The sequence below is a fragment of the Mastomys coucha genome, unplaced genomic scaffold, assembly GCF_008632895.1.
Source record: "Mastomys coucha isolate ucsf_1 unplaced genomic scaffold, UCSF_Mcou_1 pScaffold15, whole genome shotgun sequence".
Lineage (NCBI taxonomy): Eukaryota > Metazoa > Chordata > Mammalia > Rodentia > Muridae > Mastomys > Mastomys coucha.
Genome location: NW_022196897.1, coordinates 118,016,635 through 118,042,415, shown reverse-complemented (window position 1 = coordinate 118,042,415; position 25,781 = coordinate 118,016,635). Strand labels below are relative to the sequence as shown.

The 25,781-nt window shown below is 43.8% G+C and overlaps 2 long non-coding RNA genes across 4 annotated transcripts; one reads left to right on the top strand and one right to left on the bottom strand.

Annotated features, from left to right (window-relative positions):
* Positions 1 to 296: 296 nt before the first annotated feature.
* On the top strand, positions 297 to 23,742 carry LOC116092372. Of its 3 annotated transcripts, none has more exons than XR_004119228.1 (4): positions 297 to 352; positions 14,501 to 14,676; positions 23,033 to 23,099; positions 23,511 to 23,742. It is a non-coding gene; the product is annotated as an uncharacterized LOC116092372 (long non-coding RNA). The 3 variants fall into 3 exon arrangements; XR_004119226.1 differs by having other exon boundaries at positions 22,988 to 23,099; XR_004119227.1 differs by lacking the exon at positions 297 to 352 and adding an exon at positions 2,217 to 2,308 and having other exon boundaries at positions 22,988 to 23,099.
* LOC116092371 lies at positions 873 to 2,113 on the bottom strand. Its single transcript, XR_004119224.1, has 2 exons — positions 2,001 to 2,113; positions 873 to 1,014 (listed from the first exon to the last, which is right to left on the bottom strand). It is a non-coding gene; the product is annotated as an uncharacterized LOC116092371 (long non-coding RNA).
* Positions 23,743 to 25,781: the final 2,039 nt, after the last annotated feature.

Here is a 25,781-nt window from a genome sequence, read left to right as displayed (position 1 = left end):
TTGTTGTTGCAATTAGCATCTTTGTTTTTGACATCTTTAGGAAAACTGTGCATTTTCTCTGTGGACAATCCATTGTGTCCCAGGTGTCAGGGAATATAACCAGATTCTATAGCAGGACTTTCTCAAACCCGCCAGCAATATAAATAATGACACAGAGGCCTTAGCGGGGCAGTCTACCCTAACCCTATCCTCCCTGCATCTCTCTCATGCTCTGGAAGTTCCACCCTCCACTTCCTGTCCAGCTATTGGCTGTCACCTCTTTATGACAGCCAATCCAATCCAATTCTAGATTGCAGAAGGCAAGCGAGGGAGGAACAATACCAAGGTCCTGCCAGTATTTAGCTCTTTGCAGGTACAGAATTAACATTGAATATACAGAGACATACCCTCACACAAAGTACCCTAAAAAGATTCTGGAGTGAGTGTCCTCCTCTTTCCATGACCCTTCCCTTTCCCCGTTGATTTTAGCTTTCCTTACTACTATGGTGTTTTAGCAATCTGAGTCTAAATTAAGGTGTAACAGTTTATGGAGTTGCTTGTCCTAATGGCTCTTAGATACAGACCTGGAGGAGGAGGACTCGGTCCAGAGTCTAGGACTCAGTGTAGAGTCTATATCTAGGATCCAGTCTCGCAAAAGCTCTTTAGTAATATAAATCTGACATTCAGACCAAGTGGCAAAACTCAAAAACTGAACAATTTTAAGTCTACCCTCAAAAAGGGAAATTGCTAGCAACTTCCACCTTTAGTGGGTGGAAGGGACGATAAGGCTGGGGAGTACAAAATTCAAGAAAATTGTCCTTGAATTTTGCAGGTCTGGAAGAATGAGCCCCATACCTATATGGTTTGGGAAAGAAAGGTACAGGCTCCATTCCTGGGCTCCACGTTTTGACCTTTTATCATTGAGTACAAGAGATGTGTACGATTAGTACCAGCATTCCTGGGCTCCAACAGCCATGTCACCTCTTCATGGTCTTTTCCTTTGGTTGTTTCTCTTCTAGTTTGTTCAGGAGAATGCTGTGAGACACAGAAAAGGAAGTTCAATCTTTTTCATTTTATATATTTTGGATAGACAGTGGTAGATCTTCTGATGATGAGGCTGGGGATAGAAGAGGACACAGTAGATGGTGAGATGCTAAGTCATGGCATCAATACTTTTTAGGCATCTAGACAAAAGATGTGTGGTGGTTAGTCCATGGCAGGGAAGTCAGAGGGGTTGGATGAAACAACTGTGTGGCGTCTGTCTAGGTCTAGACAGAGGAGTAAAGTGGGAATCCTGCCCCTAATACTCCAGTGACGCCCTGGTGAGAACAGAAATGGTCCCAAAGTTGCCCCACACATGCTCCCAACATGACTTTTTGTTTGCTTGTTTGTTTGTCTTCCAGGCCAGTAAAGATTGTGTCTCAATAGAGTAAATGCCAAGAGAGAAGATGGGGAATTTCATGGAAGTTCCTTTTAAACTTTTAGCACAGTGGTTCCCAACCTTCCTAATGCTGTGACCTTTCAATACAGTTCCTCATGCTGCAGTGATCCTCAACCATAAAATTATTTCATTGCTACATCAGAATAGCAATTTTGCTATTATTATGAACTGTAATGTAAACATCCGATATGCAGGATGGGCCGATATACTACCCTTATGAAAGTGTCTTTTGCCCTCCAGGTCATGACCCATAGGTTCATTAGTCATGCTTTAGCAATATGTGTCAGCATTTGGCGTGAGATGTCTAGCTTTCTTTTGCTTTGAGTGCTGTGGTAAGTGTACACCATCACAGGGTAGACAGGGCAAATGCTCTCCTTCCCACCAGTTACCAGAGAGTCTTTCTCAAGTTTCCCATTCTTTCTCATCTGGTGTTTGTAAACACAGTATGGAAAAGCAAAGTTCCTTGTAGACTTCAAGTGTCTGAAAATGAGGATTCTCTGTGAAAGCATCTTGGATTATCAAGGAGACAAAGCGTAATAACTATTCTATTACTTTAGTCTCTAGTAAAGTCAACTCTTACATTCAAGAGTCCCATTGTAAGTAAAATACAGGCTGCCACAGCAAGACAAGACTCGGGCAAACTGCCCAACAGATGGCTAAGGTCTATGTGTAGCAGCCAAGGGCCAATGGAGCACACAGAGGCTTTTGTTTGGGTTTTAAGTTGGAGTCGTGGATACAGAATAATGACAGAATGATAGGAATTCTTACTACAGTTCCATGTGAGACAAACTTATGACTCTTCTCAGGCTTGAGTGCACAGTCTTCCCTGCTAAGCCTTCAAAGCCTTGGTCACATCCACTGACTGGAGAGAAAGACTGGGGGCCCAGAGTAAGGATTAGGGAACGTTCTTATGCGGTTCAGTCTAGCCAAGATCTTGATTCTCTCTGACCAGCAGGCAGCCAGAGAAATAGCAGAGGAGAGTCAGTATAGTGAGCAATTCATGCTCGATTTTATGTTACTTTGACTGGGCTAAGGGGTGCCCACATAGCTGATATTTGGGGGGGGGTGCCTGTGCTTCTAGGGGAGATCAGTGATTGAACTGGTAAAGTAAGTAAAGGCTATCTACATCTTTTTTGGTGGGGGAGTTTCTCTGTGTAGCCCTGGTTGTCATGGAACTCACTCTAGAGCAGGCTGGCTTCAGACACAGAGATCTGTGTGCCTTTGCCTCTTTTTTTTTAATTGGATATTTGATTTATTTACATTTCAAATATTTTTTATCCCCTTTCCCAGTTTCCCCTCTGCAAACCTCCTATCCCATCCCCCTTTCCCTGCTTCTATGAGGGTGCTCCCCCATCCACCCACCCACCCACTCCCATCTCCCTGCCCTGCCAAACCTTTAAGGAAGGAAGTAGAGTAGGTAGGTAGAATTGTCTTTGCTGTATTAACTAATATTAAATGAGAATTTTATTTATTTATTTTTGTTTTGTTTTGGGGGGGGGTTGTTTGTTTGTTTTTTGAGACAGGGTTTCTCTGTGTAGCCCTGGCTGTCCTGGAGCTCACTCTGTAGACCAGGCTGGCCTTGAATACCAAAATTAGTTAAATACTTAAATTTTTCCACATATAAAATGGAACTATAATAAGCCTTATCTTGTGATAGCGTTTTATATAATGACCTTGAGAAAGAAATTTTACTTTCTTAAGATGTAAGCCCCAGTGATTTTAGCACATCTCCAGGATTATGGAAACATCAATGCTTAATTTTAGATTATGGTCATCAAATTCAAGAAACTCCCTGCCATTAGCTAACAACCTTGCTTTCTATTTATGTGTGTTTGCAATTCCCAATTCTTGCCTTCAGTATAAATGGAAATATGAGAAAATCACACACTTGTGTCTATGATGATGGACCTCTGCCTCTGCCTCATGAATGCTCAGATGAACGGCATACACCAGCTCTGCCATCTGTCTTTTCTAGCATGGTAGGCATCGTCCAATCCACTGAAAGCCTGAAGAGAACAAAACAGTTGTAAAAGTAACCTTTATTCTCCTGTAATAATTGTTGTCTCAGAGGCTTACTGCCTCAGTCTGCTAACCTAGGCATAATCCTGGAAGCTTCTAGCCTCTCTACAACCTTGTCTAGGCCTAGAATGTTATCAGCCTTTGAAACTTACTGCTGAATAAGCTCACCCTTTCTACGTATTTCTGGTCTCTGCCTGGCTGATTCAACTCATCTGTTCCAGCTCAAACTTCTCTCCATGCTGACTGATTCATTCTGGCTTCTCCTGAATTGCTCTGCTTGACCTCAAATTATCTCTGTCAATCTGTTCTAATCTTGGGGTTCCTTCTTATTCTCTGACTCATTCTGCCTTCACCTGTGTCTAGCTTCTTTCTCCAACCCATCCCTGTAAAACCCTCCTGGTAAAACTGCCTCCATCCTTTTTTTCTCTGCACTGCTCTCTTAAGGAGCTTCCCTTTCTTTGCTGTTCTTGTGAGAGTTGGGCATATCCTATTCCGTCAAATGTTTCTCTGATTTGTCTCTTTGTCTGCTACTCAATTAGACATCCCTTTCAAATGTGGTGCTTCCTTCTGCAGATTAACTTTTATCTCCAATGTTTGGGATTAAAGGTGACATGTCTAATTCCAGCCAGAGTTCCATACTAAGGCTGAACAGGTTGTTGTTTTTTGCTTTTTGTTTGTTTGTTTTTCAGTAAATAACATAATCTCAGGGTTCACAGTGTAATCAAATAAATATCCTGTCACAAATGGTGATGGAGGGGGATATTTGCTCTCTCTGCTTGAGCTAAGATCTAATCTTTGAGCCCTGATACTTTTGTGCCCATTGGCCCTCAGGTCAGGGACTTACACCATCCATCCCCTAACTGTTAGACCTGTGTACTTAAACTAAATGACACCAGTGGCTTTCCTGATTCTGAGGAAATAGCACAGAGGGGAGGTGGTTTTGCAGATGGAGATGTGAACCTTGCCTGGTTCTTTAGTTTGGGGCATTATTATATTTCTGGAAGCTGTCATTTCCCACATACATGGTATCATAAAGAAAGGGTCTGCCCACTCTAGTGCTTGCACCCTAAGCTCACAGTAGGTCAGCCCTTGACTCTCACATTTTTCAGTCACCACTGTCACTCTTGGATGATGTCATCCTCTGTGCCTGTAAAGTTAGGTCTAATGTGTCTAGAAAAGGCTCCCTTTGTAGATCTCATTGTCTAGAAGCCTGAGAAGGGCTACAGTCCTCAAGGGGAGCTTCTCTCTAGCTGGCCCACCTCACTCTTCTCTTGCTGTAGGAGTTGGCACCTTTGGAGCCATAGCTCCCTAGGGAAGACCTAGACACCTCAACAGATAGTCAGCATGGCAGTAGAAGAACACAATTTGTCAGTTAAAGGTCTGCTGTTGCCCCCTGAATGGAGCCTTTTCATCAATATTCAGAGTGTTTCTATTTAAGAGGTGGAGTATATACCAGTAAAAACTCCCCTACTCTCTTTAGGCTCTACAAAACCAACAAGCCCACAAGCATAGTGTGATTTACTTTATTTCTGTTAAAATTTAAATTTCTTCTTTTTTAAATTTGTTTTTTTCTTTTTTCCTTTTTTTTCTTGGATATTTTCTTTATTTACATTTCAAATGTTATCCCCTTTCCCAGTCCCCCCACCCCCGAACCCCCTCCTCCCTCCTTCTGCTTCTATGAGGGCGTTCCCTGACCCACCCACCCACTCTCGCAAAATTTAAATTTCTTTATTTTTATTTCCCTTTTTTTTTTTTTGAGACATAGTAGCCTCATGTGCTCAAGTTGGCCTCAAACTCACTCTACAGTTGAGGATGACTTTGAACTCCTGATTTGCTGGATTCTAACTTCTTAAGTGTTGGCATCACAGCAAAGTACCATCATACCAGGTTGGCTAAATTAAAATTTAAAATTTATTCCCAGCACCATAAAAATAATTGTCTAAGAGAATGTACATTGTAGATGTTGTATCTTTAAATACATCCTTTAAAAGTATTTATTTTAGGTGTATTGGTATTTTGCCTGCAGGTAAGTCTGTGCATTACTTGAATGCTTCATGCCTGAGGAGACTAGAAGAGTGTAAAGTCTGGTTATGGACTGCTATGTAGGTCCTAGGAACTGAACTGGGTTCTCTGGAAGAGGACCAGTGCTCTTAACCACTGAGCCATCTTTCTAGTTGGCATAGTTCTTTTTTTTATTAGATATTTTCTTCTTTATTTACATTTCAAATGTTCTCTCCTTTCCTGGTTTCACCTCTGTAAAAAAACCAAAAACCAAAAAACAAAAACAAAACAAAACAAAAGACCCAAAACCCTATTCCCTCCCTCCTGCCCCTGCTCACCAACCTACCCTCTCCCGCTTTCTGGCCCTGGCATTCCCCTACACTGGGGCATAGAGCCTTCACAGGACCAAGGGCCTCTCCTCCCATTTATGACCAACTAGGCCACCCTCTGCTACATATGCGGCTGGAGCCCTGAGTCCTACCATGGCTTAGTTCTTAATTACATCTTAAAGAATTGAATTTTCCTTTCTCATAGACTCCAAGAACATTTTCCCCAGCTCCCCTACCCTCCTCTCTTTTTCACTGCTCCTAACTCTCACCATTGTTCTAAACAATATTATTTCTGTTTTCATTTTATGAGAACACAAATAAAAGTAGCTTAATTAACTCAATACTTTTTTTTACCATTTTAACCTATTGTCATGCAAATAGCATAATTTATTCTCTGTATAGCTGAGAACTTTTCCATTGAATTTATGGCACATTTTATCCCTACTTCTGTTGCTGGATACCTAGCTTCACTGGTATGAGCAGTGGGGCTAAAATGTTGATGTGTAAATGTCCTTATAATGTGTCATTTTAGAGTCCTTTGAGTTAATATCCATTAGTGATATAGCTGGGTCATGTGGATCTACTGTTAATTTTCTAATAAGTGTCCATACTGACTTCCATGATGGCTGGATTAGTTTATATGCTGTACTGGCTGGTTTTGTGTCAACTTGACACAGGCTGGAGTTATCACAGAGAAGGGAGCTTCAGTTGGGGAAGTGCCTCCATGAGGTCCAGCTATGGGGAATTTTCTCAATTAGTGATCAAGGGAGGAGGGCCCCTTGTGGGTGGTACCATCCCTGGGCTGGTAGTCTTGGGTTCTCTAAGAGAGCAGGCTGAGCAAGCCAGGAGAAGCAAGCCAGTAAGGAACATCCCTCCATGGCCTCTGCATCAGCTCCTGCTTCCTGACCTGCTTGAATTCTAGTCCTGACTTCCTTTGGTGATGAACAGCAACGTGGAAATGTAAGCTGAATAAACCCTTTCCTCCCCAATTTGCTTCTTAGTCATGGTGTAGTACAGGAATAGAAACCCTGACTAAGACACATGCCCAGTAGCTCAAGTGCTCTCTTTTCCCACATCCTCTCCAGCCTTTATGTCTGCCTTTATGACTGGGGAAAGATGGAATCTCAGTGTAGGTTTGGTGGCGGTAGTGTTTTTTATATATGGGTATTTTGCTTGCATGTATGTCTATGTACCACATGTGTGCTTGGTGCCCAAGGAGTCCAGAAGAAGAGATCAGATCCCCAAGAACTGGAATTACAGATGATTGTGAACTGCCATCTAGCTGCTGAGAATCTAACCCAGGTTCTCTGGAAGACAGCCATTGTTCATAGCCACTGAGCCATCATCTCTCCTGGCCCCTCAATGAGGCTTTGGCTTGCATTTCTCTGGTGACTGAGTGAGGCTGCTCCCTCTGCTATTCAGAAGCTATTTAATTTCCCAGGGTCCCATTTGTCAGTTGGCCTTATTTCCTGAGCAGCTGGAGTCCTGTTCAGAGTCTTGTTTCTTAAAAATATTCTCCCTGCTTTCAGGTCTTAAGTGAAAGTCTTGCGTGTTTTTGGAGTTGATTCTTGATGGTGAGAGCTAAGGTACTAGCTTTGTTCTTCTATATGTGACTTTATGGGTCCTGAAGCACCACTGGTTGGAGAGGCTGTCTTTTTTGGCAATGTGTATTTTTGGCATCTTCGTCCAGTCTGGATCTTCTCTTCTGCTCCATTGGTGTGCATGCCATTGCCACTCATGGTCCTGTTGGTGGCAGATAGAGGGCTGCTCCCTAGAGAGCATGAAGTGGGGGTGGGGATCTGAGCAAGGGACCTAAGGAAACCACACCTTCACGGGAGTGAAAGGTTCCTTCTCATTAGAGGGTCTGGCTATAATGTGATCCCTTTTCCTGTGTTGTACAAAAAGAATCAAGTCAGAAGGGGCATTTTTTTTTCTTTTAACAATCTTGACGAGCAGCAGTTATCCTTCCTTCTTCTTGATGTTAAACATTGGCTCCTGAAAGACAATGGAGCCAATGCGTGAAATGACCTCCGATGCCCCACAGTCTCAGAGCATCTGTATTGATCTGGTGCATGTCCTCAGATGGTTTTTGTTTAAAAGAGTATAAAATAAATTTAAATGTCCTGTTTTTCTGAGAATTCAGAAAAAGCCATGATATTAGCTGGGATCAAGGGCAGGTTGATAAAACCAGCTAATTGCCCTTTGGCATTTGTATTTCCTTAAATTTAGTTTCAAAGAGCTCGTTATCTTTGTGAGTATCTCCTGAGAGTGTGAAAAACTGGGGACTGAGCACACTGTGATGGTTGCATGTGATCATTACTAAATGTGATGTTGTTCTTTAGAACTTGTGATTCCCCTTTTTTCTCTGATTTTTTTTTTTTTTTTTGAGACTGTATGGCTCAGGCTGGACTCAAACTCACTGTCTTTTTGCCTCAGCTCTACCCTGTGACCACATCTAATCCTACCATCTCCTACAGCTCTTGCTTCTAAATACTATGAGCAGTCATTTGGGGACTAAGTGTCTAACATGTGAACTCTGTAGGATGAGTTCAAGCCACACCGCCTGGTAAACACACCTACTATAGAGTTTGGCCCACTGTGGGCTTGAAATCAAAGAAGCATGGTTCTCCTCAAATCAGCATCCCATTGTGCCCTGATTGTTAGGAGACCCCAATAGAGAGCCACAGTGGCCCATACCAGCCTGGAATAAAGCTTCCAAAGAGGATTGTGGGATTAATCCACAGTGCATTTCATCTTTGAAAATCTTCGGTAATCTTGGATCTCTTTTTAGTTAGACAGAAGAAATGTTTGTATTCTTTCTAATGAAAATCTATTAGCACAAACAGGCTAAGCAGCCAGCCAGCTATTAGTATTTTATAGTTTCAAATATATCAGCCGAGGGGCTGCATTGACTATGCAAGCAAAATCGTGTGTTCTGTACATTTGTTAAGTCCCGCTTTTGAGGGAAATAGTAAATGCCACAAAACTTCAATTCTTCCATTCACTTATTCTGAAACATTAGAATAAATCCCTCAATCCAAGCTGGTCAATAAACACATTACTGTAAGACCAAATGGTAAATGCTGCTGAGCAGGCTGGTGAAGGGTCGACTGGAGAGTAAGTACTTAAAGAACATTGGAGAGTTTTCTCAGGGAAGCCCTTCAGACGGAGGAGGCCTTTGCTGTGGGAGCTTCGGCATCTCTCTCTCTCTTTTTTTTAAAAGATTTATTTTATTTATTTTATGGGTATGAATACACTGTAACTGTACAGATGACCGTGAGCTATCATGTGTGTGGCTGCTGGAAATTGAACTCACGACCTCTGCTGGCCCAGTTAGCTCCGGCCCCACTTGCTCCAGCGTTAATTCACTGTAGCTGTCTTCAGACACTCCAGAAGAGGGCGTCAGATCTCATTACGGGTGGTTGTGAGCCACCATGTGGTTGCTGGGATCTGAACTCAGGACCTCTGGAAGAGCAGTCAGTGCTCTTACCCGCTGAGCCATCTCGCCAGCCCAAGTTTCGGCATCTCTAAAAAGCATGGCTACTTAGTGTTTACTTGTTGGCTTTCTACTGCTGTGATAGCCACAGGCAAAAGCAACCTTCATCTCTCTTCTTACAGCCTGTCATGAAAGGACGCAAGCTCAGGGAGCTAGAGGAAGGGTCCTAGAGGCAGGTCCTGAAGCAGAGACCCTGGAGGAGCATCGCTTACTGATGTGTTCCTCATGGCTTGCTCAGTCTGCTTTCTTATACTACTCAGGACCACCTACCAACGGGTGGCCCCACCCACAATGGGCAGGACCTTCCCACATTAATCATTAATCAACGAAATGCCCCCACAGACTTGCCTATAATCAATTTGATGGAGGCATTTTCTCAATTGAGGTTCCCTCTTCCCAGATAATTGTAACTTATATCGAGTTAAAAAAAAAAAAAAAAAAAAAAAAAAAAAAAAAAAAAAAACCAAACCAAACTAAACCAACCAAACAAACAGAAAACTAACAAACACATAGGTGCAGGTCAGGATTTCTTTCTGTTAGCTGCACCTCATTGGAAATTATAGAAGCATGCTCTCATTAATTCCTCTACTTTAATTCACAGCCTATCTCTTATTTCACACACCTCACGACGGCCTGCTTTGAATATACTATTAGCACTTTACTATTAGCAAATTTGTGGCTGATGCTGCTTCAAAGCGTTTAAATGAAAGTGAACATTTCAGGCGACCCAGCAGTCCCTTCTGCATCCCTTCCATACCACCTGCTTTATATTCACCAAAGTGGTCCATCTGCCTCTCCCATTTCCCTAGTGACAGATAGGGCTGGCAGCATTTACAAGGCCCCTCGGCCCGATACAAGGATGCTCAGCTCCATGCTCCCACACACAGGAGTAGCTTATGCTTCTTCACTCTCCTGAAATTTCTCCTTCCACCATCCCACTCCATAGGACCCACAGGAAGAATCTAGCTTGGTAGCAAGCTGGTGAGTTATAACAAATCTGTTCTTCCATGTTCACTCATTTCACCTGGAGTCTTCCCGGAGGCTGCACTTGAACACAGAAAAATGAGTTAGGAACTGGCAACCTGGGCCTTGAGGACATTCTGATGACTCTTAATGTCACACAGTCTCAGGGAGGTTGTTGTGAGTTCAGGCAATAAACTTATGTCCTTTAGTATAAGTCTGGACTCAGGGCTGCCTGGAGACAAGACCTGGACACTTAGCAGGGTTGGTTAGAGCTGGATTCGGCCTGCAGTCTGCAGTGAATCTGCACTTGTATATACAACAGAAAACTTCACTTTCTAATTAATTCTGTCTACATGAAGGTGGTTCATGCTGATAGAAGCATAAAGGAGCGATATAATCCTTGTCTGTCTTTCAAATTGACTCGGATGCTTATTTGTGCTGAATCTGTAGAGTAGGGAATCATCCTGGACGTCCACCCACGTACAATTTCAATTTCTGTGCATTACAATAAAAGGTTGGGGTTTCTCCTTCTGTCCTCTTTCTGCTCTTCTTGCAAACAAGTTGAAATTATACCAAGGATGCTCTTAAACGATCGGTCCCGATACCCAGTCATCATATTTCCACAATCTAAGAATAGATCTGGATTTGGTGTTTTTTTAAAAAGTCTGGCTTTAAATAAAATGCTGGATACTGAAATACAATTTAAAAAGCAGCACTTTCTTCATCCAGGTTGTCCCAGAGACACATATTTTTCACTTTTTAAAATGTTTTTCTGCAACTACAAAAGCACTTTCTGCATAACAGTGTGCTTTCCTGCCGACACCATAATGCTATAGTGTCTTTGTTCTAAATGTTATCCATTCCCTGTCTGGCTGTGTGAAGAGTCAGCTTTGCAGCCCTACCAATCACTTCTCAAGGCGGAAGGCCATGTTTCATTTTGTTAGAAGTAATTAAAAAAATGTTTGCTTTTACGTGTTTGGGTGTTTTGCCTGCTTGTGTGTCTATACACCACATGCATGCAGTGCCCACAGAGGCCAGCAGAGAGCATCGAGTCCCCAGGAACTGGAGTTACAGATGAATGTGAGCCACCACGAGGGTGCTAGGAAGTGAAACCAGGTCCTCTGGAAGAGCAGCCAGTGCTCTTAATTGCTGCGCCATCTCTCCAGCCCCATGCTATGTTGTTTTAATTTACTAATCATGATTTGCATTGTTGCGATTTGGTTTTTGTGGGGGCGGGCAGTTTACAAACAGGACCTCCTCATATAACCTAAGATGTCTCTTGAACAAATGGGGTTGCAGGCATGTGCCACCATACCTGGCCACTGACTGCTTTTTAACATTGCTTATAGCCGAGGTTTCAATGTGAGGGTGTCTCCTCTTCTGAAAAGTTTTCTGATACAGGGGTTGCCACCATCCTTTTAAATATGCCATGACCCCAACAGATATAAACACCTTCTCCAGGAGGAGTCTTGCTTCAGTTTTCGGTGTTTCATTGCTATGCATGGAACCCAGGCTTTATCCATGCCAGGCAGGCACTATGCCACCCAGCTAGAGCCCTGGCCTTCATTTCACTTTTTATTTTGAGATGGAGTTTCACCGAGTTTCCCAAGCTGGCCTTCAGCTTGTTCTGTATCTCAGGTGGGTCTTGAGCTTTTGACCTTTCGTCTGCATGGTCCAAACATCTGGAAAGGCCCATTCCATCAGCTCTTGCCTGAAGCCTTAAGGACACACAGAGACCACAGGGCCTCTGCCAAGGGCTGCCCTTATTGCTGTTACCATGGCTGCCAGTGTTCATGCATTACTCAGAGGCTTGCTTTTGCGTCACACTCAGAGTCTTTTTCTGCATGTAGATTGTCCCCACGCTAGCAGTTGGCCACAGGTGATTAGTTATTATTGGTTTGGGTTTTTTTCTGCCGGACTCATGCATAGTATGAAAGCGATCCAACAGGATGAAGCTTCCAGGTGAGTACCAGCTTGTTTCCCTCACTCTATGACTAAAGTATGTGATGCCTTCACCAATAGAGTTTTACTTTCAAGTTCTAGATGAACCAAGAACATTGGCATGATAACCCGTAATGTTTTTGGGGGAGGTTGTCTATGAGAATTCACTAGCTAACAACTGAGATTTCTTTTTGTTAGTTTATGGTATCTAGTAGGGGCATTGTCACCCCACTAAAGTGTAATTCAATTTAAACTTTAAAAAAGTATATTTGTGTGTATGTGCCCATACCTATCACTAATAGAAGTGCTAAGAACTTGTAGATACAAAGTTCCTAGACTCTAGATGAGAAATGACTATTCTTCGGCTAATGGACATAGTATTAAACCACATCCTAAATACTTACCATTATACTCACAGATTACTATATCTCTGAACCTTATCAGAGGACCTTCTTTGCTACTATCCAGAACTTTACTCTGAATAGTAATAGAGAGACTCACAACTGGTCAAGATGCAGAGAATAAGAGACTTCTCAATACTCAGCTCAGCCCTAAATGGGATGTCTATATCATACCCCTTTCTGCCCAAGGCTTAGGGATCATGGCCCATAAAGGGATAGAAATATCGTAAGAGTCAGGGAATGTGAGTAATTACAAGAAAACAGTGTTTGGGGACACAACTGGGCAGTCGTACATTACAATCTCATAGCAATTGTGGCAGCAAGCACAACCTCAAGCTAGACAAAATCCTAGCATGAAGAGGGGGGTGGCGGGCACAAAGTCCCACCCACAGCTGGCAGAAGAACTATTAGCAATTGCTAGCTGCTGGAAGAGGGAGGTCAGTTTTCATTACTCATGTGGCCCCTAGTAGGTCAACCATATTGCAGTGGATACCCTAATTATAATGCCAGGAGGAATGCTTACAGACCCATCCCAGTAGAGCAGATGAAGAAAGGTTGTATTTGTCCTGATTAGGGAACTGTCAGCCAAGCAACTTCACGGCAGCCTGACTGCTTCAGACTCTTATCTAGCACTCTGTGGAGACCTGGGCAGCCAGCTGCAGAAGACACTACAACAGTTGAAGACACATTCCAATCAGGCTGCCCTGCTCCAGAGGGATGTCACTGGCCTTGGAAAGTGACACTCCAAATAAGATAAGCCTCAGTGATTGCTGGGTATCCCCATCACTGTCTCCACGCAGGCCCGAGCGGGAGGATTTTCCCCTGGTGGCCTGGAAAAAGGCAGTCTCCACCTGCAAAGCCATAGCTCACCACATCTACAAGGCCTCCTCTGCCACATAAGGTGACACTGTCACAGGTTCCAGTGATTTAGGTGATGACATCCTTGTAGCATCGTTGAGCTGCCTGCCACAAGGATAACTTCTGGTGATGGTGATTCCAAAAGCCATGCTCCTAAAGGGCACGCAACCAGATGGGTGGGCCATTTGGTGCAATAATGGTATGAATGCCATGGGAGTGACCAACTGCTTTCTGCTTAGATTTAAGCAGAAATCCTCTTACCAATTTTAAAAACTTTCATGCCAGTATTCCAAAGATGAACTTGGGATGGGAGGGAATCACTGAACTCCCTCATTTGTTTCTATTTCAAGTGTGACCACATTGAGTAAATCTTTCTCTGTTTTTCACTGCTACTCATATCTTTAATTGATGTGTTTGGAACTGGTGACTAAGCCTAGAGCCTACACTGTGAACCTAAATGCTCTGGTAACACTAGTTTCTAAAAATCTAGAGCAATAGACTCCTGGCTCTCAGGCCTTAGAGCTCTAAGTTTCTTAGGGCATGGAAACTCAAAGACCTAGGACCGAAGATATTAGAAGAGCTTCCCCTCGCCTGCTCACAAGCTCTACTTGTTATAGATTAACCGGTAACCGGGAGCTGTCCTTCCTTCACAACAGTCCAGGGGTACAGAATGCTCTCATATGTCATGCCTGGACCATGACATCACCTCGGAGCTGGGAAGTGTAATGATCTCCCTCCAAACCTCAAGGCTAAGATTGGGAAATTGTTTCTCCATAGACAACTGGTTTCTTAATGGAAAGTCCAGGCACTTTCTCCAGGGGATGAGGAAGGAGAACTGTAAAGTCAGCGAATGTGGACTACTCCAATATGATTGAGTTATGAAGCCAAGTATTTTATAGTACAGAATTTTGTTATCATGTTTAGCTGAGTCTAGGTTTCAGTGAGTGATAGAGACCTTTAGTTAATTTGTTCAATTGCTCACCAGAGCTCTGAGGGCTTTTGACGCCCATTGCTTTGCTGTCTACCTACATGACCATCTATAGCTCACCTTCCCCCTTTTCCTCTTACCTAGGAAGTGTTCTCTCTTGCTACTGACATGGCTACAGCTGCTGCCTGCCTGCCAGTTGTGGAGCAGCTGGCCTGGTGACAGAAGGGTGGAATGGCCTCTCGAAACAGTTACAGCACCAATTAGGTGATGGTAGCTTTGCTGGGAGTCAAGATGTACTTTGAATCAGCATCCAGTATATGGTACGGTTTCTCCTAGAGCCAGCATTTATGGGTTCAGGAACCAAAGGATAGAATTGGATAGGTTCTACTATCATTCCTAGTGACCCACAAGGAATATTTTTTTTGCTTCTAGTTTCCAGGACTTTAAGTTCTGCTGATATGGAGGTTTTGGTTCCAGAGGGGGAAGTGCTCCTGCCAGGAGACACCACAAAAATTCCATTGAATTGGAAGCTCAGACTTCTTCCTGGCCACTTGGGGTTTCTGATATTCTTACACCGATAGGCTAAGGAAGGAGTGGGTGTTAGAAGGGGTGATTAATCCAGATTACCATGGAGAAATTAGATTGCTTCTCTACAGTGGAGGTCAGAAAGATTGTGTTCTTGAGTCTGTAACCCCAGTTCCAGTGGATCTAACGCTCTGGCTTCCACAGGCACTAGGCACAAGGGGCAGACATGGTGCACATTCTGACAAAACACCCATTTACAAAAAGTAAATAACTTTTAAAAATTGTAAATAAAGAAGAAAGGTAACTTTCAAAAAATTCAACCAATGACCTAACTCCAGATGCCGAAGTCCCAAAACAAAAATGCAAGTAATATGAGAATTCCAGGCAATGTGTCTCCTCTTAAAATGACAGTCCCATAGCAATGGCTCCTAATGAGAGTAACTTAGTTGGAATTCCAAACAAAGAATTCAAAAGAAAGATTATATATATATATCAAAAGAAGTCAAAGCAGAGGAGCTTTGAGGTAGCTCAGGAGGGAAGAACATTTCTCTGTAAGCATGAAGGCCTGGGTTGGAATCCCCAGCACTCACATAAAGAAGGCAGACGCAGTTGCCTGTGTTTGTTGGAGGAAAGAGAGAAGAGGATCCCGGGAGTTCACTAACCAGTCAGCCTGTCTACTCTACACCCAACTGTAGCACTCTTTTAGGGATGAGGGCTCTAGAAACATTTTTTTTAAATTAGTGAATGATTTTCAGGCTGAATGGGTGGATCCAGAAAAAACACAGTTCCTCCAGGATATATGCATGTTGTCTGAGTTTTAGTTTCTTCTCTAAGGGTTAATTAACATTTCCCAGTGACTGAGATTTTGTAACAGTTACATTCCTTCTGGGAAAGAAACACTTCTTGTCCCCTGGGGTAACCTGGGAGAAAGCTCCTTGCACAGAGAGAGAAGGAGCACCAGGCATTCCTCAGGATAGGACCACAGGGAGGCCAGAGAGCCCTTGACTTAAGGCTCTCTTCATAGCAGCATTGGGGTTAGGGTGATGTTTTCTGAGCCTCCGACTCTCCCTGTCCTCCAAAACAAGGACTGGAGAAGGATAATAAAGCTTGTGCATGAATACCCACCCCCACCCCACACACCACAGACACAGATAGACACAGAGACACACACAGATACACATACACAGACACACTCCCAGACACACAGATAACAGATACACACAGAGAGAGACAGAGAGATCTAAACTCTTGCCTACACCAGTGTCATGCACTATAAACTGTGCTTCAGGAGTGGCACAGGGCTACTTTAAGCCTGTAGTTAAATTCTTTCTGAAACCGTTAAGTAAATTACTCAATTTCTTCTTTTTTTTTTCTCCACACCAGTTTCTTATCTTGCCTCTCTTTAGTTTACTCATCTGTTTAAGTCTTTAATTTAAAAAATTACCCTCAAGCAGAGGTAGCTATCACCAGAATGTTAATTAGTATCACTGACTGGCATTTTAAGTAACTGAAAAGCACTGCATAGGGATAGGGGAGATCTGCTATGCAGAGACTTTATCCTCAGACAGAGGCGAGGGACACCGAGGAGTGTGCCACTTATATTTCTGGGATGTGTTTTGTTTGTTTGTTGTTTGTTTTTTTAACTCTGACGATACGTTTTTTTGCAAGCTTTTCTATTTTGTTCAGTGCCATCTGGCAGATGGCGGAGTGGGGGTGTTTATGGAAACTGATTTTCAGTGTTCTAGTGGACTGCCCTCTCTTACCCGAGGCAGACCTCTCCCTTGGCTTCTATGGAGATGAAAGTCATGGCTCAGAGACCAAAGGGAATGGATCTCCAGTGGAAGCCTCCTTCAGAAAGGTCTCCCAGAAGAGGCTCTGTGGCAGAACAGTGGGTAATCAAAATTGGCTGCAACTCAATGCCATAGAAATGCCTTTGTTTGCAGGATGGACATTGTACAACAGGAAACTACATGCATAGAGGCATACCCACACTGCCTAGAGTGGAATATGGCTCGATTAGGAAGACTCTACATTATGGAAATTAAATGCTGGAAAATTGCACTCTGGGTAGCCCACCCTAATCAAACGAGGACTCTTCTAAATTGGAGATGCCCCAGCCCATCCTCACCCCTTGTGTTTTTCCCTGCCCACTGCTCTGCTGAGTGTGCTCTATAACCTTGGTCTATCTCTACTCTGGTCTACAGGTAGACCCTGTAGACTCATTGCAATGTGGAGGCTGTATTGGAGAGGGAACTTCACTTCTCTTTGTTTCTTTTTGTTCTTGTGGATTCAGATCTCCAGAAAACCTTAAGCCAGGGCAACAGGGCTTGCTACTTCCTGAGGAATGAGGTAACTGACCCTCCTCAGGGCACTTATTCTCTCTGTGTTGGGACTGTTAGAGGATTCAGAGGCTATGATTTCTGAATCAACTTTCCAGGGAAATTCAAAGGCCTCTCTTCCCTGTTTTCATGAGCAAGTCCTAAGGCTCCGAGGTCTTCTAACAGATCTTTCAGTGGGAGGGCCCTCCTCCCCTATCAGTGAAGTATCTCTAACCAAGGAAACTCTTTCAAGAGATATGAAGGCTGGAGTGGCCTTACTGCTTAGCCCGTGAGGGAGAAAGGACCACTTTCTTTACGCCCATTCAGTTCTTATTCCCAGTGCACACCACTAGCAGTCACCTCAAGTCCACTGTGGATGCCCCACCAGGAGATCTACAAGATAGGAGACTTGCTTTTTGAAAATTGCATCTTAAATCCCTTTTAAGTATCTTAGACTCCTTTTCTTTTGGAGAAATTAACATTACTGATAACTTATTTAAACATAACACAGGCTCCTTCCATGCATTCAGACTTACCATAGAGGTAGACAGTCTACAGAACTAGAGTAAATTCGATCTTAAGACTGAGACAGACATATCCTGTGGTCCTTAAAAACACCACCGAGTTTCTTGCTATAAATTGACCCATGTTTCAGCTTTCTGCCTGATCATTTCCCTATTAGCACTAACAGACTTACTATTAGCATTTCTAAGTCTACATTGCAAGCTTCCCTTTCTGAAATAATATTCCCCCGAAATATTATTCCCCCTCCACAGAGCCTCAGACAACATTGAGGCTAAGCTTTATGTCTACAAGATATAAGTGTTCTACCTTATTTCTTCTGAGAGTCACTTTGACTCAAAATAACTTTCTTTCATTGTGCTTGTTAATTTTTCATTGTATGTACTTATTGCATGTGCTACGGTGGTTCATGAGGATGTTTTTACATGGATGTGTATAGCATGTTGTGCCTGTTTCACCTACACATGCCTACCTTTCCCTCAAGCCTCCCTCCGCCCATTAGTATCCTCCCTTCCACAAGTCATTTTTATTTTGTTTTCTTACTGGATGACATTCTAACTGGGCCGAGATGGAATCTCAATGCAGTTTCAATTTGGATTTCTCTCGTGGCTATTGAGAAGAACAAGTTTCCCAAGTTTATTGGCCATTTATAAGCATGGGAGATCTTTCTATTGTCTAGTGTCTTTTTAGTTTCTTTCCTCTGTATTCAGGGTTAGCAGAGAAGAAGTTCTTCATTTTCCTGCTAGGGTTTACTACAAGGAATTCTCTTTTCCTTAGGCTATTGTGAATGGGGTTGTGTCCCTTATTTTCTATATCAGCATGTTCATAATAACAAAAGGACATATAAAGGCTACTGATTTTGTATCCTTCCACTTTGCTGAAAGCTTTGTAGGATCTAAGAGCTTTCAAGTGGGGGTCTTGAAGGGCATTTATGTATAAAATCATATCACTCACATGTAAAAGTAACTTTTATTTGCCTGATGTAATTGTCATCTTGGAAGCTTATTGTATCTGCCTGGAACTTAGGCCTAGTTCTAGAAGCTTCTAGCCTCTGTACAATCTTATCTAGGCCTAGAAGGTTTTCAGCCTCTGAAACTTGTTGTTGGATAAGCCCACCACTTTCTAGTTCTTTCTGATCTCTAGCCAACTGGTTCAACTTAGCTAATCTGGCTCAAAACTCCCCTCCAAGCTGACTGATTTAGTGTAGCTTCTCTCAGTTCTTACTGAATTGCTCTGCTTGGCCTCATACTTACTCTTGCTATTGTTCTAATCCTCTAGCCCATTCTCATTCTCTGGATCATTCTGTCTTCACCTGTGTCTAGCTTGTTCTCTCTGTGTGACCTATCTCTATAACCATTCTGGTAAAACTGCCTCTCTTCTTCTCTTTCTTCTTATTCTCATCTTCCTCCTTCTCTTTTTCCTCCTCTTCCTCCTTGTCTTCCTTCTTCTTTCTTTCTCTGGCCTGCCTTCAAGGAGTGCTCCTCATGGTTTTTCTCAGCCTACTTTCTCATAGCACCTAGTGGGCTGGCCTCTCCCACATCAGTAACTAGTTAAGAAAGTGTCCTATAGCCAGATTGTATGGAGGGAGTTTCCCATCTTCTTTCAGCTTTAGCTTGTGTTGAGTAGATATAAAAACTACCTGGCACAGTATCACATCCCAGTGATTCTGGTTTTGCATTTATGCAGAATACGATTGTCAGGGGTTGGGGGGGTCACTAACTGAGGCTTGCACAAAAATTCCAGAAGAACTCTGAGGAGGCTAGGCAGTGTGTAACAGAGTTGAACTCCCTCTATGTAGTTCCTGGGAGCTGTAGGTGAAACCTAAGTGGCAATAGAGAACCCAGGATGTTGGAAATACAGGGACCATAGGATATACATCAGAGAAAGCTTCAGGCATTGAATGGAGCTAACCCAACAAAGAGATCCCATATGCTGTGGCAGGGCTGCTCCAATAGGCTGCTCAAGCCTAGTGGAGTTTACATATGTAGGGAAAGGATGAAATCCTGAGTAAATGTGTTTTGTAGACATGTGTACAACCATGTCACAGACCCAATGCCTTAGATCTACAAGTATGGCAGGCCCTTCCCCTGGTCCAAATACAGATATTGATTAGTGTGTGCAGAAAGCATCAACCACGGCTTCTTCATCCCCAAAGAATACAGCCCAAGACTGCTTCCCTACAGAGACCCACACACTCTGGAATTAGCTAGCCTGCCCCCTCATTCAGCTCTCTATGCTGGATATAGTAAATGTGCTGAGTTTCCAAGCTGCCAATGCATCTCTATTAGAGGATAGATCCCACCTGATCCCAACTTTTCTGTACCTGTTCTTTCTTCATCCCCAACTGCCTAGTCAGGCCAAGCCCAGAGCTACGTAGGTCACAGCACTGCATGCCACCACACGTCCAGAGTGCTAGACCTAGACTAGACTAGGCAAAGCAGGCTTAGTGCTTTGCCTGGCTGGGTTTCTGGTTCGCTTTGGTCTGATAATTCATTCATATGCCTTCATTCCTCCGTTTTGGAATGAGACTGTTTACTGTGTACCTTGTCACTGGAAACATGTAACACTTCCAATTTTTAATTAAAAATATTCATTGCTGTTGTTTTGAGACATGGTTTCATGTCACTCCAGTCAGTATGAAATTAGTTATTTAGCTGATATTGGCTTTCTTGCCTCTGTCATCCATATGTGGTTTTTTTTTTTTTTTGGTTTTTCGAGACAGGGTTTCTTTGTATAGCCCTGGCTGTCCTGGAACTCACTCTGTAGACCAGGCTGGCCTCAAACTCACCAAATGTAGTCTTACACTCATATACCACAATACTTGGCTTTTTTAAAAAAGAAAGAGAGAGAGAAAGAAAATAGAGGATTCAAATTAAGGGATTGCCTTAGGTATCAGAGGAGATACTGAACTTTTGAATGTGTGGGTGCTTCCATTCTGATGGCCTGGGCTCTTTGCTTCATCCAGATAGAATCGTGCATAGGTAAGGAGACACATTTCAAGCACGAGCCCTTGTCTACTTGTGTCCTTCAGTGTTTGGCTTTAGCAAGTGGCTGTAGTAGGCCAGTGGGAGCTACAGCAGGCAGAGCCCTCTGTTGCTACAGTTCACACGCAAGCCTCAGATACCCAAACCTGTAGCCCTACAGGTTCTTCAGTCCTTGACTGAGACTTCTGGGCAGACCTGGGTAGCAGGGACTCCTCAGGTCTTGACAGCAGCTAGCTCTTCTCCTGGAGTGTCTGAGACCCTTGTCCTAAGAGACTTGTGAACTCTCTGGAATCCTTTTAGGACCAAGGCCTGTGGTTTCTCTTCTCTGGCTCTTTATATCCTTCTGCCTCAGCTCTCCTAGTATCTCTCTACTTCCACGACCTTCCTTCCTTTCTGCCCTGGATGCTCTCAAACCGTTCAGTTGCTTCCCCGCCACCCCCCAACACGACCCCCCCCCACACACCTGTCAAACAACTGGCTGCCTTACCCGATTCACAGCTCATCCTGCCAGCGCCTCAGCTGCTCCTCCACTACTCTGCTCACTCGTTCTCCACGTTACCAGCTCAGCCTGCACTACTGAAGTTAGAAAAAAAAAGACCACTAGAGAGAATCCTTCATTGACTGTTAACACCTGGGAAGCACAGTCCCAGGAGACTAAGCGAGCCCAAACAGCATCTTCACAGTCCAAGAAGAGGTATTTGGACCAATCATAGCCATTTGTTTTGCGCTAAAGACAGTCTTGCCTCTTTGATATTACCCACAGTCTCTTCCTGGACTACCAGGGGAAATAATGTCCCCTTCTGGTCTAACTGGAAATGACTGCAAGACCATCTAGAGTTCAGGGAGACTGGAGATAACTCACAAACAGACAAAACCGGGCATACTGTGTTCCAAATAGCCTTGGTTGATGCTGGGTCCTCGGGAGTTAGAACAGTCAGCCGTGGCTGTGGTATAGTCTCCTCGAGGCATCGGTGGAGTGCTTCAGAATGCTGCTGCTGCTTTACCTTAGTCTCTCTGCCTAGTTGACTGACAGCTGTGGGGAGACCTACACAGCTTAGGGACTGACCTAACTGGGGCAACAGGGAATAAGAAAATGTCAGGCACACATGCAGAACAGCTGGGATCTGGTGGGTAGTGCTTTTTGATGAAGACACACCGGCAACAGTCCAGAAACAGCTCACTTTTTATAAATGGCAGTAATGAGGAGGTAGGTGAGCTAATCTGTGTAGGAGTTAGATGGGGGTGGGGGGAATAGTCTCAGGTACAGTCATCCAGGAGAAGGAAGCTGCTACTACTGTTGGGAGTTTCTGAAAACTTCATCAATATCTGGAGGAGGAAGTTGCAGTTGATACTTTCTGCAGTTTTATCATCATCACTATCATCATCATCATCATCATCATCATCTAAAGATCAACCATTTCCCAACACCCATATTTGGAAGGCTTTGACACTCCCATGGGTCTTTGACATGGCCATGTCAGTAATACACATCCAGTCAGGACTTTATCAGCTCCCCACACTTAACACCTGCTCGATGCCCCAGAGATGGGTAGGTCCTTCTCAGCTGTCTCATTGAGACTTCAGAGACTGAACTTGATCATGAAGTGAGCAAGGAGTTCCAGGATGTTATGATGTAGACGATCCCCCCAGGCTGATATGTTTGAAAACCGGGTCCCTGGCTGATGTACTGGTTTGGGATGTGGTAGAACCATGGAAACTGTATCCTGGATAGCAGAAGTGGGTCGCTGCAGGTACAATTTGGAGGTGATATTTGCTTCTGGGTCTGGCCTAGATTTCTACTTCCTGACCCTCTGAGATATAATAAGCCACATCACAAGTTCATGTGAATGGAGCCACCCCAAGCCCCTTACCTTCTCGGCCATTCTGGATTCATATCCCTTGAAGATATGCTCCACAGTAAGCCGTTACCCTTTTGTATTCTTTCTGTTAGGTATTTTGTGACTGCTACGTTAATGCTGGAAGGCACTGATTATAATGGGGTCAGCCTCATTGTCTTCTGCAGGTTCTCATGAGTAGCCCCGGTGTTGTTTACTACTGCTCTAAACCAGGCATCAATGTCCATCATAGGAGGGGGATAGACCTCAGTTTGTTGCTTTAATAATGTTCTGTAACAAACAACATTCCAACTCAGAAGCCTGCTGATTTAAACTCCTGACAGATCACACCACAGCTATTGGACTTGGTTGAAATGCACTAGATACAGTTAGATCAAGTTCCCAATCAGGCCGGCTCAAGACCACTCAGGGGCCTTTCCATTCTAGAGGCAGCAGTGACCTGAAACACGTTCTTTTCATGTCCAAGAACAGGATTAAAAAGGCCACACAAGACCACATTTAAATTCTCTGCATGCAGTCTACATGTCTGATGTCAACAGTAAGTAACAAGACCCAAGTCTAGCATCCATGGTGTAGGAAACTCCCCACCATGGACAGGGAGGGGGAAAGAGTATTTACTGACCCACTGTACAACCAGCCAAGAGGGTGGCATGGGACACGGTGTGGGCATATTGGAAATGAGTGGCCATTTAAAAGGAACCATATGAGAGTCAAGACATCCCTATCACATATTGCTGAGCCCATGGCCCATGCCAGGTACTCACCAGGTACTAAGAATACACTATATTGTCACTTAAAGTGCAGTCCATGACAGCCAAAATGTCATCAGACTATATAGTCCTTAAAAATACAATAAAGAGATACTTTAAACTGGGGAAAAGGATGTTGCCCATTCCTTCACTGTTGGGTATCAGCCATCAGCCCCTTCAGCTCCTTCCTCACCCTCCAGGTGTCAGCTGCTTTCCTGTGCCAGGGAGTGGGACATAGGGATGCCAAGGAAGTGCTCCCACAAGATGCATGTGGCAATTATGCCATCAGCCCCTGCTTCTATCCTGCACTTGGTGGTGTTTCTCTCCAAAAGAAAATGAATCAAATTACAGGGAAGGCTCCTGCCCCACTTTGCACTGTGATCTGTGCCACAGCAGTAATTAAATATCTAATTGCCAATGTTACAGAGTAAACTGGAGGATCCGTGTATGATTTTCCCTAATAGATTGGGCACAGTCACAAAGCAGACCCCACCATGCAGCTCAGGGGCAGTGGGATGTTCCAGGAGAGCCAATGCCATGGCCTTGGATCTTTGCTGATATCTCACTTTATAATGGTTCATCATGAAAACACAGTCATTTCTTTCCTCTTTCATAGCTTGACACCCAGCAGCACCTAAGGAGTGAAGTGGGGTTTGATCCATCCCCCCAGCAGGCAGACCATACCTCTGTGTGCACTCCTCTAAGCTAGAGAGTTAGCCAAGGGCTGCTTGGAGGTGTGAGGAAGAAGCTGCAATCACATATGGTAAGACCCAAGGCAAGGTCCCTCTCATTCTTGACCACAGATAGGAATGGAAGAGGAAGGGAGAGAACAGGAGTAGCAGTCAATGGGTGGATGATCTTAGCACTGACAACTTCCAAATGCAGAGAATGCAAGAGTTTTCATAATAAACTTGGTGATTCCAAGCAATCACACATCATGCCATAAAACAGAACGTCTTCTTTGAAGCTGATTCCCTCGATTTGACACATTAAGCATTTAGACAAACAGCTGATGGGCCTCTTCTTGAACCCTCAAGTGTCAGGGTTGGTCTGCAGCTTCTTACTCATGGACTTCTCACAAGCATGGTTACCCAGCCACGGGACCTTATCTGGACTACACTGCAGATCTCATTCATTCACTTGTAATTTTCTGTACATTCAAAGTAGCTCAAACTTGCCAGCACACATCGCTTTTTAAAATTAACAGTGGGGAAAAGGGACAAATTAACACCAACACTTTCATGAGTTATGAAAAACCTCATAGTCAAGGAGCAAAGAATGAAAGTGGGGGAGGGAGATTTCTGGAAATTGGGACTGGGGAAGGTTTCGAGAAAGAGCTTCTTGCATCAGAACCCTGGGGGTTTCAGCAAAGCCCTGTTTAAAAGCCTTACTCTATTTTGGCTTACAGAAGGCTTAAACTATTGGATTGACTAATATATTAGCTCACAAAAACCTTGAAATATAGGATATGACCAAATGCAAAGTTACCAAGGCCAAAGTACCAGTGGCCCAGGGTTAAGTGCCTCTGCACAGGAATCCACAGCAAGCAGTATCTGGCAAAGGTTGTGCAGAATAAACTGTTCTGGGGTTGTTGATCTGTCATCCCTGGTGCCCAAGTGTCACGTAACCATCAACACTCCTGGCATCATCTGGAAACTGCAAATGGTAGGGATCCTCAGGGGCTACCCCTGCCCCGCATGCACCTCCCCTCACCCATCCTTGCTGCCAACTCAAGGGCTACTCTGAGGTCCTCTCCAGTGATTGCCCTGAGAACATTTGCTGTCAGTCGCCAGTGATGCTTGCTTTCAGTTTCAATTGCTTTTGGCAGTTTATTAGTCAAAGTTCCAGAGGAAGAAAGCCAGTGGAATGTGCACAGGTACAGAAGATGTATCCAGGGGAACTGGCATGGGCAATTATTGAGGGTGATAAATGTTAAAATCTGCAGGCTGGAGGCACAGAAGAGCTGACTGTGTGGTTCTTGCTTGAGTCCTGGGAAGAGCCAACATTTTAGTTGGAGAGTATTCTTGCTTGTTTGTTTTGTCTGATTGTTGTTTGCTTGTTTGTTTAAAGACAAAGTATCTCTCTGGAGAGTAAATGTCTTGGAAGTCATATGTAACCCAGGCTATCCTCAAACCCACAATCCTCCTGACTTAGTCTCCTGAGTGCTAAAATTGTAGATATGGGCTGAGATGCTCAGTTAGTTTGAGTCCTAAGTCAGAGAAAACAAAAACAAGTCCTATCTCAAGAAAAGACAGGAAGGAGTCCTTGGCATTCATGGTTGGTTCTGCCCTTTTCTTCTAGTCAGGCTTCAGCTGTTTGAGGCCCACTCACCCTAGGTAGACACCCCTGTTCACCCAGTCTATCTCCTTAAATGTTAAACACATGTGTGTTAGAGACCAGCCTGGTCTACAGAGTGAGTTCCAGGACAACCAGGGCTACACAGAGAAACCCTGTCTCAAAAAAACAAAACC